The sequence below is a fragment of the Dendrobates tinctorius genome, unplaced genomic scaffold, assembly GCF_039654945.1.
Source record: "Dendrobates tinctorius isolate UK_male_01 unplaced genomic scaffold, ASM3965494v1 ptg000024l, whole genome shotgun sequence".
In the NCBI taxonomy this organism is placed as follows: domain Eukaryota; kingdom Metazoa; phylum Chordata; class Amphibia; order Anura; family Dendrobatidae; genus Dendrobates; species Dendrobates tinctorius.
Window position 1 is genome coordinate 13,381,648 of NW_027361692.1, and position 14,714 is coordinate 13,396,361.

The following is a 14,714-nucleotide window of genomic DNA, read 5'->3' on the forward strand; positions in this document are numbered from 1 at the left end:
AAGCTCAAATGTTTTGGAGTATAATGTAGAATACTGTCTGCTATCACTGGGTAATGCAAACCTGTATACTCACTTCACTGTGTCCAATACTGTCAACTTCATATATTTGAGAAGTGTGAATGGGAGATTGTGATGGGGACGTGCAGCATAACATTCCAGTGCGTTTAGCACAACATATTCAAAATGACTAAATTCACAATATTTTGTGAGCAGAAAAATATTTTTACAGTAACCAGTGTGACGGAATAATGAAACTGTCTGCAGAGGGAGTCAGTGCGCCAGTTTCGGAAAATCTCTTCTTTGTACTCTCTCTTAGTATGCTGTGTCAATTCTAAGGATGTATGAATGTGTGCAATGCGCTTTAATTTGTGGCACCTCTTAAATTTACAGCAGAGTTAAAGGTTTAATTTTATAGCTTGAGAATGAGGGTTTTAAAGCTTTGCGGTATACTAATTGGTCGCATCTTAATAAGTTCCCTATGAAATCTATGTCGTAATTATACAGTAATATGTAAAAGTTTTAGGCAGTTGAGGCAAAAATGCTGCAAAGTAAGGATGCTTTCAAAAATAGAAATGTTAACAGTTTATATCAATTAACAAAATGCAATTTGAAAAAAGAAATCTAAATCAAATCAATATTTCGTGTGACCAGCCTTTGCTTTCAGAACAACTTCATTTCTTCTAGGTACAAATTCACATAGTTATTGAAGGAACTGATAAGGAAGGTTGCTCCAAACATTTTTGAGAACTAACCACAGATTTTCTATGGATGTAGGCTTGCGCAAATCCTTGTGTTTCTTCATGTAATCTCAGACAGACTCAATGATGAGATCAGGGCACAATAAGGGCTGTATCATAACTTCCAGGACTCCTTGTTTTACTTTATGCTGAAGAAAAATTTTAATGTATGTTTGGGGTCATTGTCATGCTGCAGAATAAATTTGGAGACAATCAGATACCTCCTTAATGGTATTACATGATGGATAATTATCTCGCTGTATTTCTCAGCATTGAGGATACCATGAAATGGGAATGTTGAGGACTATAGACACAGTGGTCAGCCAAGGAAACTTAGTGCAGCAGAAGAAAGACATATCATGTTAATTTCCCTTCAAAATTATAAGCTGTCCTGCAGTGTCATCAGCTCAGAACTGGCTGCAACCAAATGGACCCAGCTACACCCATTTTCTGTTGGGAGAAGTCAGCCCAAAAGTGGACTTCATGGAAGAATTGTGGCCAAAAAGCCATACCTTCCACAAGGCCATTAGATGCTCTGGACTGATAAGTCAAAATATTAAATATTTGACAGTAACTAAAGGCTATTTCTTTGCCAAAGTGTTGAAGAATGGTAAAATAATAATTGTCTGCAGGCAACAGTGAATGTGGTGGACCTTCCTTGCAAGTTTGGGGCTGTATCTTCACTTTTTGATCAGGAGGAAAGTAAGCATGATGTGTATTTCATCTTCTGCACTAGGTTTTTTTTTTAGCCAAACACTACATCTACAGTTGTGGCAAAAAGTATTGACACCCCTGCAATTTTGTCAGATAATACTCAGTTTCTTCCTTAAAATTATTGCAAACACAAATTCTTTGTTATTATTATCTTCATTTAATTTGTCTTAAATGAAAAAACAAAAAGAATTGTCCTAAAGCCAAATTGGATATAATTCCACACCAAACATAAAAAAGAGGGTGGACAAAAGTATTGGCACTGTTCAAAAAATCATGTGATGCTTCTCTAATTTGTGTAATTAACAGCACCTGTAACTTACCTGTGGCACCTAACAGGTGTTGGTAATAACTAAATCACAGTTGACATGGATTAAAGTTGACTCAACCTCTGTCCTGTGTCCTTGTGTGCACCACATTGAGCATGGAGAAAAGAAAGAAGACCAAAGAACTGTCTGAGGACTTGAGAAACCAAATTGTGAGGAAGCATGAGCAATCTAAAGGCTACAAGTCCATCTCCAAAGACCTGAATGTTCCTGTGTCTACCGTGCGCAGTGTCATCAAGAAGTTTAAAGCCCATGGCACTGTGGCTAACCTCACTAGATGTGGACGGAAAAGAAAAATTGACAAGAGATTTCAACGCAAGATTGTGGATGTTGGATAAAGAACATCGACTAACATCCAAACAAGTTCAAGCTACCTTGCAGTCCTAGGGTACAACAGTGTCAACCCGTACTATCCGTCAGCATCTGAATGAAAAATAACCCACTTCTTACCCCGAGACATAAAAAAGCCAGGCTGGAGTTTGCCAAAACTTACCTGAAAAAAACTAAAATGCTTTGGAAGAATGTTCTCTGGTCAGATGAGACAAAAGTAGAGCTTTTTGGGCAAAGGCATCAACATAGAGTTTACAGAAGTAAAAAAGAGGCATTCAAAGAAAAAAACACGGTCCCTACAGTCAAACATGGTGGAGGTTCCCTGATGTTTTGGGGTTGCTTTGCTGCCTCTGGCACTGGACTGCTTGACTGTGTGCATGGCATTATGAAGTCTGAAGACTACCAACAAATTTTGCAGCATAATGTAGGGCCCAGTGTGAGAAAGCTGAGTCTCCCTCAGAGGTCATGGGTCTTCCAGCAGGACATTGACCCAAAACACACTTCAAAAAGCACTAGAAAATGGTTTGAGAGAAAGCACTGGAGACTTCTAAGGTGGCCAGCAATGAGTCCAGACCTGAATCCCATAGAACACCTGTGGAGAGATCTAAAAATGGCAGTTTGGAGAAGGCACCCTTCTAATATCAGGGACCTGGAGCAGTTTGCCAAAGAAGAATGGTCTAAAATTCCAGCAGAGCATTGTAAGAAACTCATTGATGGTTACCGGAAGCGGTTGGTCGCAGTTATTTTGGCTAAAGGTTGTGCAACCAAGTATTAGGCTGAGGGTGCCAATACTTTTGTCTGGTCCATTTTTGGAGTTTTGTGTGAAATGATCAATGTTTTGCTTTTTGCTTCATTCTCTTTTGTGTTTTTTCATTTAAGACAAATTAAATGAAGATAATAATACCAAAGAATTTGTGTTTGCAATCATTTTCAGGAAGAAACTGAGTATTATTTGACACAATTGCAGGGGTGTCAATACCTTTGGCCATAACTGTACTTTTCTCAACTTTGGTCATTACTTGGTGCTTCTTGGAAAGAGCTTGAACTGCACATCTCGAAATCCCAGTTCACTTTAAAATCTTTCCCTGAGCGAGACCTTGCTGATGCAGTATAACGACCTTGTTGCTGTGCTCATTCTTCCAATGCTGTATTACATGTGACACAAAAAAGTTTTTCACAGCCTCACCTTTGTAGCAGAGTTGGATGTTCCCCATCCAATTGTAAAGCCTCCTACACAGTTGTTTCTTTTAATTACTTTTTTCAACTTGCATATGAAAATGAAGATCATTGTAACCTGTTAGGTATAATTAATAAATAAAACACCTGAGTTTGTGCAAGTGTACCTAAAGGAATTGCTGCTGTTTTGAAGGCAAAGGATGGTCACACCAAAAATGATTTGATTTAGACTTTTCGTTTGTTCATTGCATTTTGTTAACTGATAAAAATAAACTATTAACACTTTTATTTTTAAAACATTCTTACTTTTTCACTTAAACATTTAGCATCAGCAGGAAGGCACCTGTGGAGCGAGGACTTTGGACCACTAGAGGCCACATGCAGACAGGACACAGGAACGTTCAACACAATGGGCAGATGCAAGCCAGGAGCAGATTGAGGTGTGCAACAAAACTAAAAGGGCCAAGCGTGTTAATACCAAGACACACCTATGTGTCTTAGTGGGCCTTTTAAAGACCTAGGCAGATGATATAGTGGCAGCACACCGGGCCACTTGTAAATCTCAACATTGAGGACAGCAAAGGGCAGCGATCCATAGGGGAAGGTGGTGAAGCCCTGCAGAGCCGAGGTAGTGTTGTACAACCAAAGAGGAGCAAAATATTAACAAGGATGTTTTTAATATGGAGTAATTCCATAACTTTTTCCTCCACTGGATCTGAAAAGCTATAAAACATTTACTCTTGTTTGAGGTATATTTCACAATATAGAGTGTACAACTATTAAATAGCCGTAAAAAGGTTAAGTGAACATCTTCTAATAAGTGAACTGATGCTGTAATTTTTTGCCACGGGTTGATTTCAAAACACTCCAATGTTACATACACATGTAAGGCATCTAACCAGAAGAAAAATATTATTGAAGATATATGATACCCGAGGGACAGACTTTGAAAAAATAAATCACAATAGGAAGAAGATATTTCATTTGTATTGTTGACTTGTATTTAATTTCTTAAAAATTAAGACCAATGAAAGAACTGTCTGTAGTGCAAATTATAGTCCAGAGTCATTTTGCACAATTTGTAGTAAATGCATAGGTCTGTATGAGCTGGAAGATTTCACTGGGACTACTGCATTATTCATCTCTTTTCTTACGATGGTGTTGACTATGTCATGTTGTCTTTTTTTAGATTTGCATTTTCTACTTTTGAAGAGCTTTCTCCTATATTGTTCTACATTTTATCATTTGTAACCATAAGCGTCTCCTATAGATTGTCATGTGTGCACTAGGCACTATGCAGTGATAATTTGTTTCCCATAAATCACTGTACATTACCGCTCCCATTACAGCTTTGAATAGCCTCATCTATAAAACCAACGAAACAAAGGAAACTTTCTAATTCAAATGGATCATTTCAAGCTTGACATATCTTGTAATGGAAAGGATTGATCTTTCTCTTGAAACTGTTATCACTCTGTCTAGTGAAAAAGGACTGAAATATGGCCGCCATAAATAAAGCTATGGATCTCCCTCTGTGGCTCTTAAAAACGTTTGTTCTTGACAGATCGTGTTGATAAAGAATTAAAAGCGCATCCTTTGTTTTGTGCTGCATTCTTGTCAATACCACAAAATCCAATAATGTTTTTAACCCATTAATCTGTTTATATACCATATGTGTACGTGTACGATCATCATATACTATACGTTTACACTCACAGCCTTTTTGATTGTAGTAGTCAAAAAACAGAAACGTATGTCTTTTTATATGTCATTTCCATTTCCTGCATAAGAAAACAATGATAAGATAGAATTGAAACGGTTTCCATTCTGAATTAAGTAAATCTTAATTAGTATATAAGATTATGAAACATAGATACAGTTTTTTTTTAGTGAGATATTCATTAAAAACTTACTTTGCAAAGGGGGTGTACTCATGATTTATGCTGAGCATTATATGTGTAATATACTGTATACTTTAACTGGCTCATCAAGTCCAGCCTTTTGGCAGCTGATTGGCAGCTTTCTGCCTATGCACGGTGTACACAGAAAGCTGCCAATCAGTGATGCTGATTCTGTAATGCTGTAGATAAGCCCACGATGCAACCCGAAAGAGAAGAAAAACGAGTTATATTATACTCACTCAGGGGCGGTTCGGGTCCAGAGGGAGTTGTGGTCCGGTCCAGCGCCTTCCATCTTCTAGCGGTGATGTCCTCTACTTTGCTTCCCGTCAAGACTCCAGCACAGGTGCACTGGTGCGCCGCTCTGTCCTGTTGAGGGTAGAGCAGAATCCTGCAGTGCGCAGGCGCCGGAAGAGGTCCAGCGCCTGCATACTGCAGTACTCTGCTCTGCCGCCAACAGGGCAGAGCAGTGTGCCTGCACCAGGAAGCAAAGAAGAGGACGTCATCGCTACAAGATGGGAGGCGCCGGACTGGACCGCGACACCCTCCGGACCAAAACCGGACCCGGACCACCCTTGGGTTAGTATAATATAACTTGTTTTTCTTCTCTTTCAGGTTACATCGAGGGCTTATGTACAGCATTACAGAATGCTGTAGATAAGCCCCTGATGGCGGTGGCCGCATTTCATACCCCAAAAAATAGGTGACAGATTCCCTTTAGAAGGAGTATCGTTAGTTTGCACATGCTTCATCTTCTATCAGCCTCACAGCATTCTTGGGGAGTTGATGGGACTGCTGAAGGCACACGTGGCTCCCATCTTATTGCTTATATGAAGTACTAAGATGGCAGTCAAAGGCTGAGCTATAGAGGAAACCATAATTTACACTATATATAGCGGAATTGTCATACACAGAACAAGCTATCAAAGGATCAGAGGCTGAAGTTCCCTAAAGGGACAAAAAATAGAGTACAAAAATAAAAAATTTCAAGAAATATTTTAAAAAAGTACCAAAATTAAAATGACCCCTTCCCCCTTTTCCCAGTTTAAAAATAAAAAATGAATAGATCAAATAATAAAATAAACACATTTTGTATCTGTGTCTGTAAAAGCCCATTCAATCAAAATATAAAAGTAATTAACCTATACAGGAAACAGTTTAAGAGAAATAAAAAATCTCTTGGTCCTCAGGGGGCTAAGAGGTATGTACTCCTCAATGAATCTGGGGCATCTTTCTGGGCTCCTGAATCTGAAATCTAATTCAGAGCTGCAGTAGACTTCTGATATAATTATGCCACTTCATTATGCAAATAATAGTGAATTCTTTTGGCTGTGCTTGGCCCCATTCCTTCTAATATACTTTAGCCAAAGCTTCAGGGCTCTATTAAAAAAAAAAGAAAAACCCTAAAGTTACACATTTTTTCTGCATTTACGCCTTGTGCAAAAATTGTGATTCAAACAACAGAAAACTGAGCAACGCAATCTGTTTAAAGCACCACTCTAGATTTTTTTTTTATTTTACTGCTGGAGTGGTGTCACTAATCTATGTTCCCTGCCCCTAGTATTAAACTTATCAGTTGCCATCTCCATCTGTTATGGGTGCTGATCTGGTCGTCTCATGCAGACTGTAATCTGATGGATCACTCCAGTGTTTCCTGAAGCGATCCGGATGTCACAACTCAATGTAAGTTCATGGGAACCAGAGCAGCTTCCTCATAGACTTCTTTTGAGAGCGTGTGACTGTTACTGCTGACTAACGGTCAGTCAGAATTTCTGGTAACATGATGGCAGCTCGGAACCGAGATGACAACAGTTAGTGAGTATATTGCTAAAGTAATATAGCACCACTTCAGCGATGAAATAAAAAAAATGCTGGAGTGGTGTTTTAAAAGAAGAAATAAAATGGTGCTGCACTCACCTTCCCCAGGTCCACTGATAAGTCTCTATTCCTGGTGTAAAGATGGAACAACCTGTTAAGAGGCTCTTAGCTCAGTGACTGGCTGCTGTCAACATGACATCAGCACCACAGCCAATGCCAGACAACATGAATAGAGATGGAAACTCGCCGGTGGACCTGTGGAAGGTGAGCACAGTCATTTTTCTTCTCGCAAACTGCAGTCAAGGAAGAAGTTTAATTGAAAGGGAACGACTCCTTTAATTTAACGTCACAATTCCTTGACCCTGTGTCAAATCCACACTAATGTATGAACAATGTATGATATACAGTTGTGGCCAAAAGTATTGACACCCCTGCAATTCTGTCAGATAATACTCAGTTTCTTCCTGAAAATGATTGCAAACACAAATTCTTTGGTATTATTATCTTCATTTAATTTGTCTTAAATGAAAAAGCACAAAAAGAATTGTCCTAAAGCCAAATTGGATATAATTCCACACCAAACATAAAAAGAGGGTGGACAAAAGTATTGGCACTGTTCGAAAAATCATGTGATGCTTCTCTAATTTGTATAATTAACAGCACCTGTAACTTACCTGTGGCACCTAACAGATGTTGGCAATAACTAAATCACACTTGCAGCCAGTTGACATGGATTAAAGTTGACTCAACCTCTGTCCTGTGTCCTTGTGTGTACCATATTGAGCATGGAGAAAAGAAAGAAGACCAAAGAACTGTCTGAGGACTTGAGAAACCAAATTGTGAGGAAGCATGAGCAATCTCAAGGCTACAAGTCCATCTCCAAAGACCTGAATGTTCCTGTGGATACAGTGCCCAGTGTCATCAAGAAGTTTTAAGCCCATGGCACTGTGGCTAACCTCCCTAGATGTGGACAGAAAAGAAAAATTGACAAGAGATTTCAATGCAAGATTGTGCGGATGTTGGATAAAGAACCTCGACTAACATCCAAACAAGTTCAAGCTGCCCTGCAGTCCGAGGGTACAACAGTGTCAACCCGTACTATCCGTCGGTGCCTGAATGAAAAGGGACTGTATGGTAGGAGACCCAGGAAGACCCCACTTCTTACCCCGAGCCATAAAAAGCCAGGCTGGAGTTTGCCAAAATTTACCTGAAAAAAGCCTAAAATGTTTTTGAAGAATGTTCTCTGGTCAGATGAGACAAAAGTAGAGCTTTTTGGGCAAAGGCATCAACATAGAGTTTACAGGAGAAAAAAAGAGGCATTCAAAGAAAAAAACACGGTCCCTACAGTCAAACATGGCGGCGGTTCCCTGATGTTTTGGGGGTGCTTTGCTGCCTCTGGCACTGGACTACTTGACCGTGTGCATGGCATTATGAAGTCTGAAGACTACCAACAAATTTTGCAGCATAATGTAGGGCCCAGTGTGAGAAAGCTGGGTCTCCCTCAGAGGTCATGGGTCTTCCAGCAGGACAATGACCCAAAACACACTTCAAAAAGCACTAGAAAATGGTTTGAGAGAAAGCACTGGAGACTTCTAAGGTGGCCAGCAATGAGTCCAGACCCGAATCCCATAGAACACCTGTGGAGAGATCTAAAAATGGCAGTTTGGAGAAGGCACCCTTCAAATATCAGGGACCTGGAGCAGTTTGCCAAAGAAGAATGGTCTAAAATTCCAGCAGAGCATTGTAAGAAACTCATTGATGGTTACTGGAAGCGGTTGGTCGCAGTTATTTTGGCTAAAGGTTATGCAACCAAGTATTAGGCTGAGGGTGCCAATACTTTTGTCTGGCCCATTTTTGGAGTTTTCTATGAAATGATCAATGTTTTGCTTTTTGCTTCATTCTCTTTTGTGTTTTTTCATTTAAGACAAATTAAATGAAGATAATAATACCAAAGAATTTGTGTTTGCAATCATTTTCAGGAAGAAACTGAGTTTTATCTGACAGAATTGCAGGGGTGTCAATACTTTTGGCCACAACTGTATGCCCGGTTAATAATGTGAATACATGTGTGTGTATGTAAAATCCGTAGCAGTAAAGATGTAAGTGAAGAATTGAGAATATTTCTATTGTGTGAGTATGGAGTGCTATCAATAGAATACATGTCTTTCTCGCTGTCTTTATCCATTAAAATGTTCCACTTAGCTGCATTTCTGTGTTCTTAAGCATGAATAGTTTTATTTAATAATGTTCCTTTTCTGCTAAAATCTAGGGCAAAAGTGCAACAGCAAATTTATTCTTGTCAAAGTGCAAGTTCTGACATTGCCATAAACACAAGTAATATCAGTTCAGTAATATTGTTGGAAAAGCAAAAGTAAATAGAGTTGGAGACTTTATTTGTATTGTTGCCTATTTGTTGAATTGCAATTGTTGTAATTTCTCTGTTGGTTTTACAGATTCTAGAATATATAAAAGTCATAAAAATTATGCAATATTTGTCTGATTTTTATGAATTAACCATTATATAGGACCATAACATTGTATGTATACATGCAGTTAAATTAAATGTATGTGTGTGCAAGGTGAGAGACCTGTCAGTGAAGGGAATCAGGGTGGGGGAAGCCATCAGGTACCTGCCCCAGACTATTGATCCAGTTTTTCTAAGTATGTTTGTATGTACAGGTATGTCTGAAATACTGAAGTGTATAAAGGGAAAACATACTCAGCTGACATAGCGCAATCAAACTACAATTCATGTTTAAGGAGGCCAGGGTGGTAGTCTTGGCAATGGGCTGAACTATTTCCACAACCAGGTGCCCCACAGATAGAATACAGTGTCCCTTCTGCTGCATGTGCAGCATGCGCAGCAGTACACTTATGTTCACTGTCAGAGTCCTTTTAAGTTCTGTCATCTCGGCTCCACGTTTCCGAGCTCCACAAAACATCTCAGAGACACAGTTCTTTTCCATCCGTTGAACTTTACTATTCCGTAGAGCATTCATCACACTTGCAGCACAAATTTCACAAAGGGACATCTTGTGATCTTTCCCTGTCTTCCAGGCAGCCTCTATTTTTCCCGTCAACTCTGTCTCTCTTCTTCTGGCAATTCCTGCCTTATCCCTAGACAATCTCTGTCTCTTCTGTGCTTTCAGTACCACCAGCTCCCTGCCAGCCCTTTGTCCAGTTCCAATAGGGAAAGGTGCCAGGAAAGCCATCTCAGCTCCTCCTGCCCCGGTCGTAGACCCTGGATCCTTCTTGGGGATGGTCCTTCCTAGCTTGTGCCCAACTGCACAGTCCTCAGCTTGGGGCCCCTTCCTGCCATAGCAGATCTAACCCCACAGATGGCAGACTGTCTCCTTCACTGCTCCTTACAACTTGCCCTGGGCAAGGCTGCCTGGACTCTGCTGCCTAATCAGGAAGTGTCATGACTACATCCCTATGCTCTGCCCTGCTCTACCCTAACTCCTCCCTACTGACAAACCCCTATGCTAACTGTACCTAACTAACACTCTTAATATAATCTATTCCCCATCTCTATGATGCCCCCACTATTCTAATCCCCTACAGTCCTATACTGTCTAAGATCCTATCTTAGCCCTAACTCTGTGCAGAACACATGTTAAAGACATCCACATTACAGCACATGACACATAACAAATACATTCACAGTAATGAACATGAATAGACTTCTACCACCTACATATCTAATCAAGCCTAATTTTTCTATACAGCACACACAAGTGATGCACTATGATATTATTGTGCATATTGTTCAGCTCAGTGATATACTCATAACTTGCTTTGTGGCATATAATAGAGAAGATCAGATCTCACAAAATTTGAATTCACCTGTGTGCATAGTTTTTCCCTGGAAATTCTATTCACAGAAATGTTATTCTCCATTAATTTATCGGTCCTTATTATGATCTGGTATCTCTCTAGACCCCTGAGAATAATAATCAAAAGATGTAAAAAAAAGAAATTACTTATACTCACTTTGACACTCACCTCCTCAGCCTCTCCCTATGCTCCCTGCCTAGAGAAGTTAATGTTAGCAAAAAAAACATATCTCAGCTCACCTTTCCAGCTATCCCCGCGACTCCCTGCCCTCTGTCCATCGTGCCCACTGTCGTGTGTTATTTTTGGTCGCGTGTTCCCTCGGTGCCAGGACATTCGGCCTCGAGTAAGCATCAGAGCATGCGCAATAAACTCTGGGGCCTAGTCATAGCTGGAAGCCCCCGCTTAGAGTTAACACCAAGCTGGGAAAAGCTACGCGACAAAGGTGTGGAGGACTGGGAAGGGAGCAGCTGGGGCGGCAGGAGAGGTGAGCAGTAAAGTATGCTTTTTTTCTTTTTAACCTTTTGTTGGCCCTCTTGCTGAATTCACACAGAACAAATTTCAAAAAATCTGTGTTTTCTAGAATGTGGATTTTTTTTATTCAATCCCATTTGAATACGTTTGCTCATGTCTAGTAACGAAATATTGTAAAAACCTGCAATTGACTATGAACTGCTACTTATTATTTTATTCAGAAAATAAATTAAATTAAGAAAATAAATACTGGCTTATACAGTGGCCTTAAGGTTCTTTTGAACAAGTGGTATCTCCTGTCCCAAGAAATTATGGCCATTTCCAAAAAGGTCTCTTTGCTCACTCTAAAACTAGTTTCACAATTTTCATACTTGGACATTCAGGTATCTTAGTCGCTGGGAGACTTCTGTGCACCCAAGGTCAGGCTTATTCTGTCCTATACCATGGTAGTAAACACTTATTTGAAATAAACCTATTGCCTAAAATAGCCTACATTCTGCTCTAATCTGATGAACATTAGTTTTGTCACATTTCACAAACTAAACTCCATTCTCAACTCTTTCATCTGGCAGTGCTACAGGACTAGTCTTCACAGGCAGATTTTATATCACCCTGATCCTGAGAAGGAAAATGGCTTTACCTGACCTGAAACTTTACCAGTGGACAGAACAGCTGTCACATTTGTGTAAATGAGAAGAGGAGGAGGACTGCCTTAGGGAGCTGCCATCATTTGTTCCCCATAGCTTATACATCCCTTTCATTCAGTTTTCTGTGCAGCAGTGGATTCTTAATATATTCATAAGTGTTTTCCCTTACTTAGTTAGGCCTTATAGATTTTGGTTGCCATTCACTTCTTATGACATCACCTCTCCTCACTCAATGGAATAATTCCAAAGCAAAGAAAAAAAATGTGAAAGTGACCTCATCTGGGAGAACATGGGGCTAATATATTTAGGGTAAATGCATGCATTAAAATGATAAAAGTCCTTAAAGGGAATCTGTCACCCCATTTTAGCCCTATCAGCTGCCGGCACCACCATCAGGGGCTTATCTACAGCATTTTGTAATGCTGTAGATAAACCCCCGAGGTAACCTGAAAGATAAGAAAAACATGTTAGATTATACTCACCGGGGGGCGGAGTTAGGTGCGGTGGATGTCGCGGTCCGGTCCGGTGCTTCCCATCTTCATACAATGATATCCTCCTCCTTGCTTCTCCCTCGGCTCCTGCGCAGGTGTACTTTATCTGCCCTGTTGAGGGCGGAGTAAAGTACTCCAGTGTGCAGGCGCCGGGAATGGTCATAGCGGGGTGAGTATAATCTAACTCTTTTTTTCTTATCTTTCAGGTTTCATCGGGGGCTTATCTACAGCATTACAGAATGTAGATAAGCCCCTGATGGTGGTGCCGGCAGCTGATAGGGCTAAAATGGGCTATAATGGGGTGACAGACTCCCTTTAAGTGAACTGACCTGAACTAAGCTTCCCAAATAGTTTCCTATTCCACATACTACAAATAAGGCACAAACTACAGATTCAACTTCAAAATCCCACCTCTCTCCATACTTTAGGCCTTCATTCTCCCTTTTTATTGTATCTAGATCTTGGTCCCACTCTTCTCTAGAGAGGCTTTGTCAAGTGTTTAAAGAACCCATTGTTTACTTCACCTCTTTAACCCCTTTGCCCCCAAGGGTGGTTTGCATGATCATGACAGGGCCAATTTTTACAATTCTGACCACTGTCCCTTTATGAGGTAATAACTCTGAAATGCTTCCATTGATCCTGGTGATTCTGACATTGTTTTCTCGTGACTTATTGTACTTCATGCTAGTGGTAAAATTTCATTCAAATAACTTGCATTTATTTGTGAAAAAAATGGAAATTTGGCAAAAATTTTGAAAATTTTGCAATTTTCCAACTTTGAATTTTTATGCCCTTAAATCACAGAGATATAGCACACAAAAAACTTAATAAGTCACATTTCCCACATGTTTACTTTACATCAGCACAATTTTGGAACCAAAATTTTTTCGTTAGGAAGTTATAAGGGTTAAAAGTTAACCAGCGATTTCTCATTTTTCCAACACCATTTTATTTTTACGGACCACATCACATTTGAAGTCACTTTGAGGGGTCTATATGATAGAAAATCCCCAAAAGTGACACCATTCTAAAAACTGCACCCCTCAAGGTGCTCAAAACCACATTCAAGAAGTTTATTAACCCTTCAGGTGCTTCACAGGAATTTTTTGAATGTTTAAAAAATAAATGAACATTTAACTTTTTTTCACAAAAAAAATTACTTCAGGTCCAATTTTTTTTATTTTATCAAGGGTAACAGGAGAAATTAGACTGCAAAAGTTATTGTGCAATTTGTCCTGAGTACGCTGATACCTGATATGTGGGGGGAACCACTGTTTCGGCGCATGGCAGAGCTAAGAAGGGAAGGAGCACCGTTTGACTTTTTCAATGCAAAATTGGCTGGAATTCAGATCGAACGCCATGTCACGTTTGGAGAGCCCCTGATGTACCTAAACAGTGGAAACCCCCCACAAGTGACCCCATTTTGGAAACTAGACCCCCCCAAGGAACTTATCTAGATATGTGGTGAGAACTTTGAACTCACAAGGGCTTCACAGAAGTTTATAACGTACAGCCGTACAATTAAAAAATCATATTTTTCCACAAAAATTATCTTTTCACCCCCAATTTTTATTTTCCCAAGGGTAACCTAAAAGTTATTGTGCAATTTGTCCTGAGTACACTGATACCCCATATGTGGGTGTAAATGACTATTTGGGCGCATGGCAGAGCTCGGAAGGGAAGCACCGCCATTTGACTTTTTTGGCTGGAATTGAGATCGGACACCATGTTGCGTTTGGAAAGCCCCTGATGTACCAAAACAGTGGAAACCCCCCACAAATGACACCATTTTGGAAACTAGACCCCCTAAGGAACTTATCTAGATGTGTGGTGAGCTCTTTGATCCCCCCAGTGCTTCATAGAAGCTTATAACGCCCGGGCGTGAAAGCAAAAAAATCATATTTTTTCCACAAACATGATCTTTTAGTCCCCAATTTTTTTATTTTCCCAAGGGTAACAGGAGAAATTGGACCCCAAAAGTTGTTGTCCAAATTGTCCTGAGTACCCCATATGTGGGAGAAAACTACTGTATGGGCACACGTCGGGGCTCGGAAGGGAAGTAGTGACGTTTTGGAATGCCGACTTTGATGGAATGGTCTGCGGGTGTCATGTTGCCTTTGGAGAGCCCCTGATGTACCTAAACAGTGGAAACCCCCAACAAATTACACCATTTTGGAAACTAGACCACCTAAGGAACTTATCTAGATGTGTGGTGAGCAATTTGAACCCCCCAGTGCTTCACAGAAGTTTATAACGCCCGGGCGTGAAAATA

At 40.1% G+C, this 14,714-nt stretch overlaps 1 protein-coding gene across 1 annotated transcript in view; it reads left to right on the forward strand.

Moving 5' to 3' along the window:
- B3GAT2 (beta-1,3-glucuronyltransferase 2) overlaps nucleotides 1-14,714 on the forward strand; it is a 315,386-nt gene that overhangs the window by 2,366 nt on the left and 298,306 nt on the right. The window lies entirely within an intron of this gene.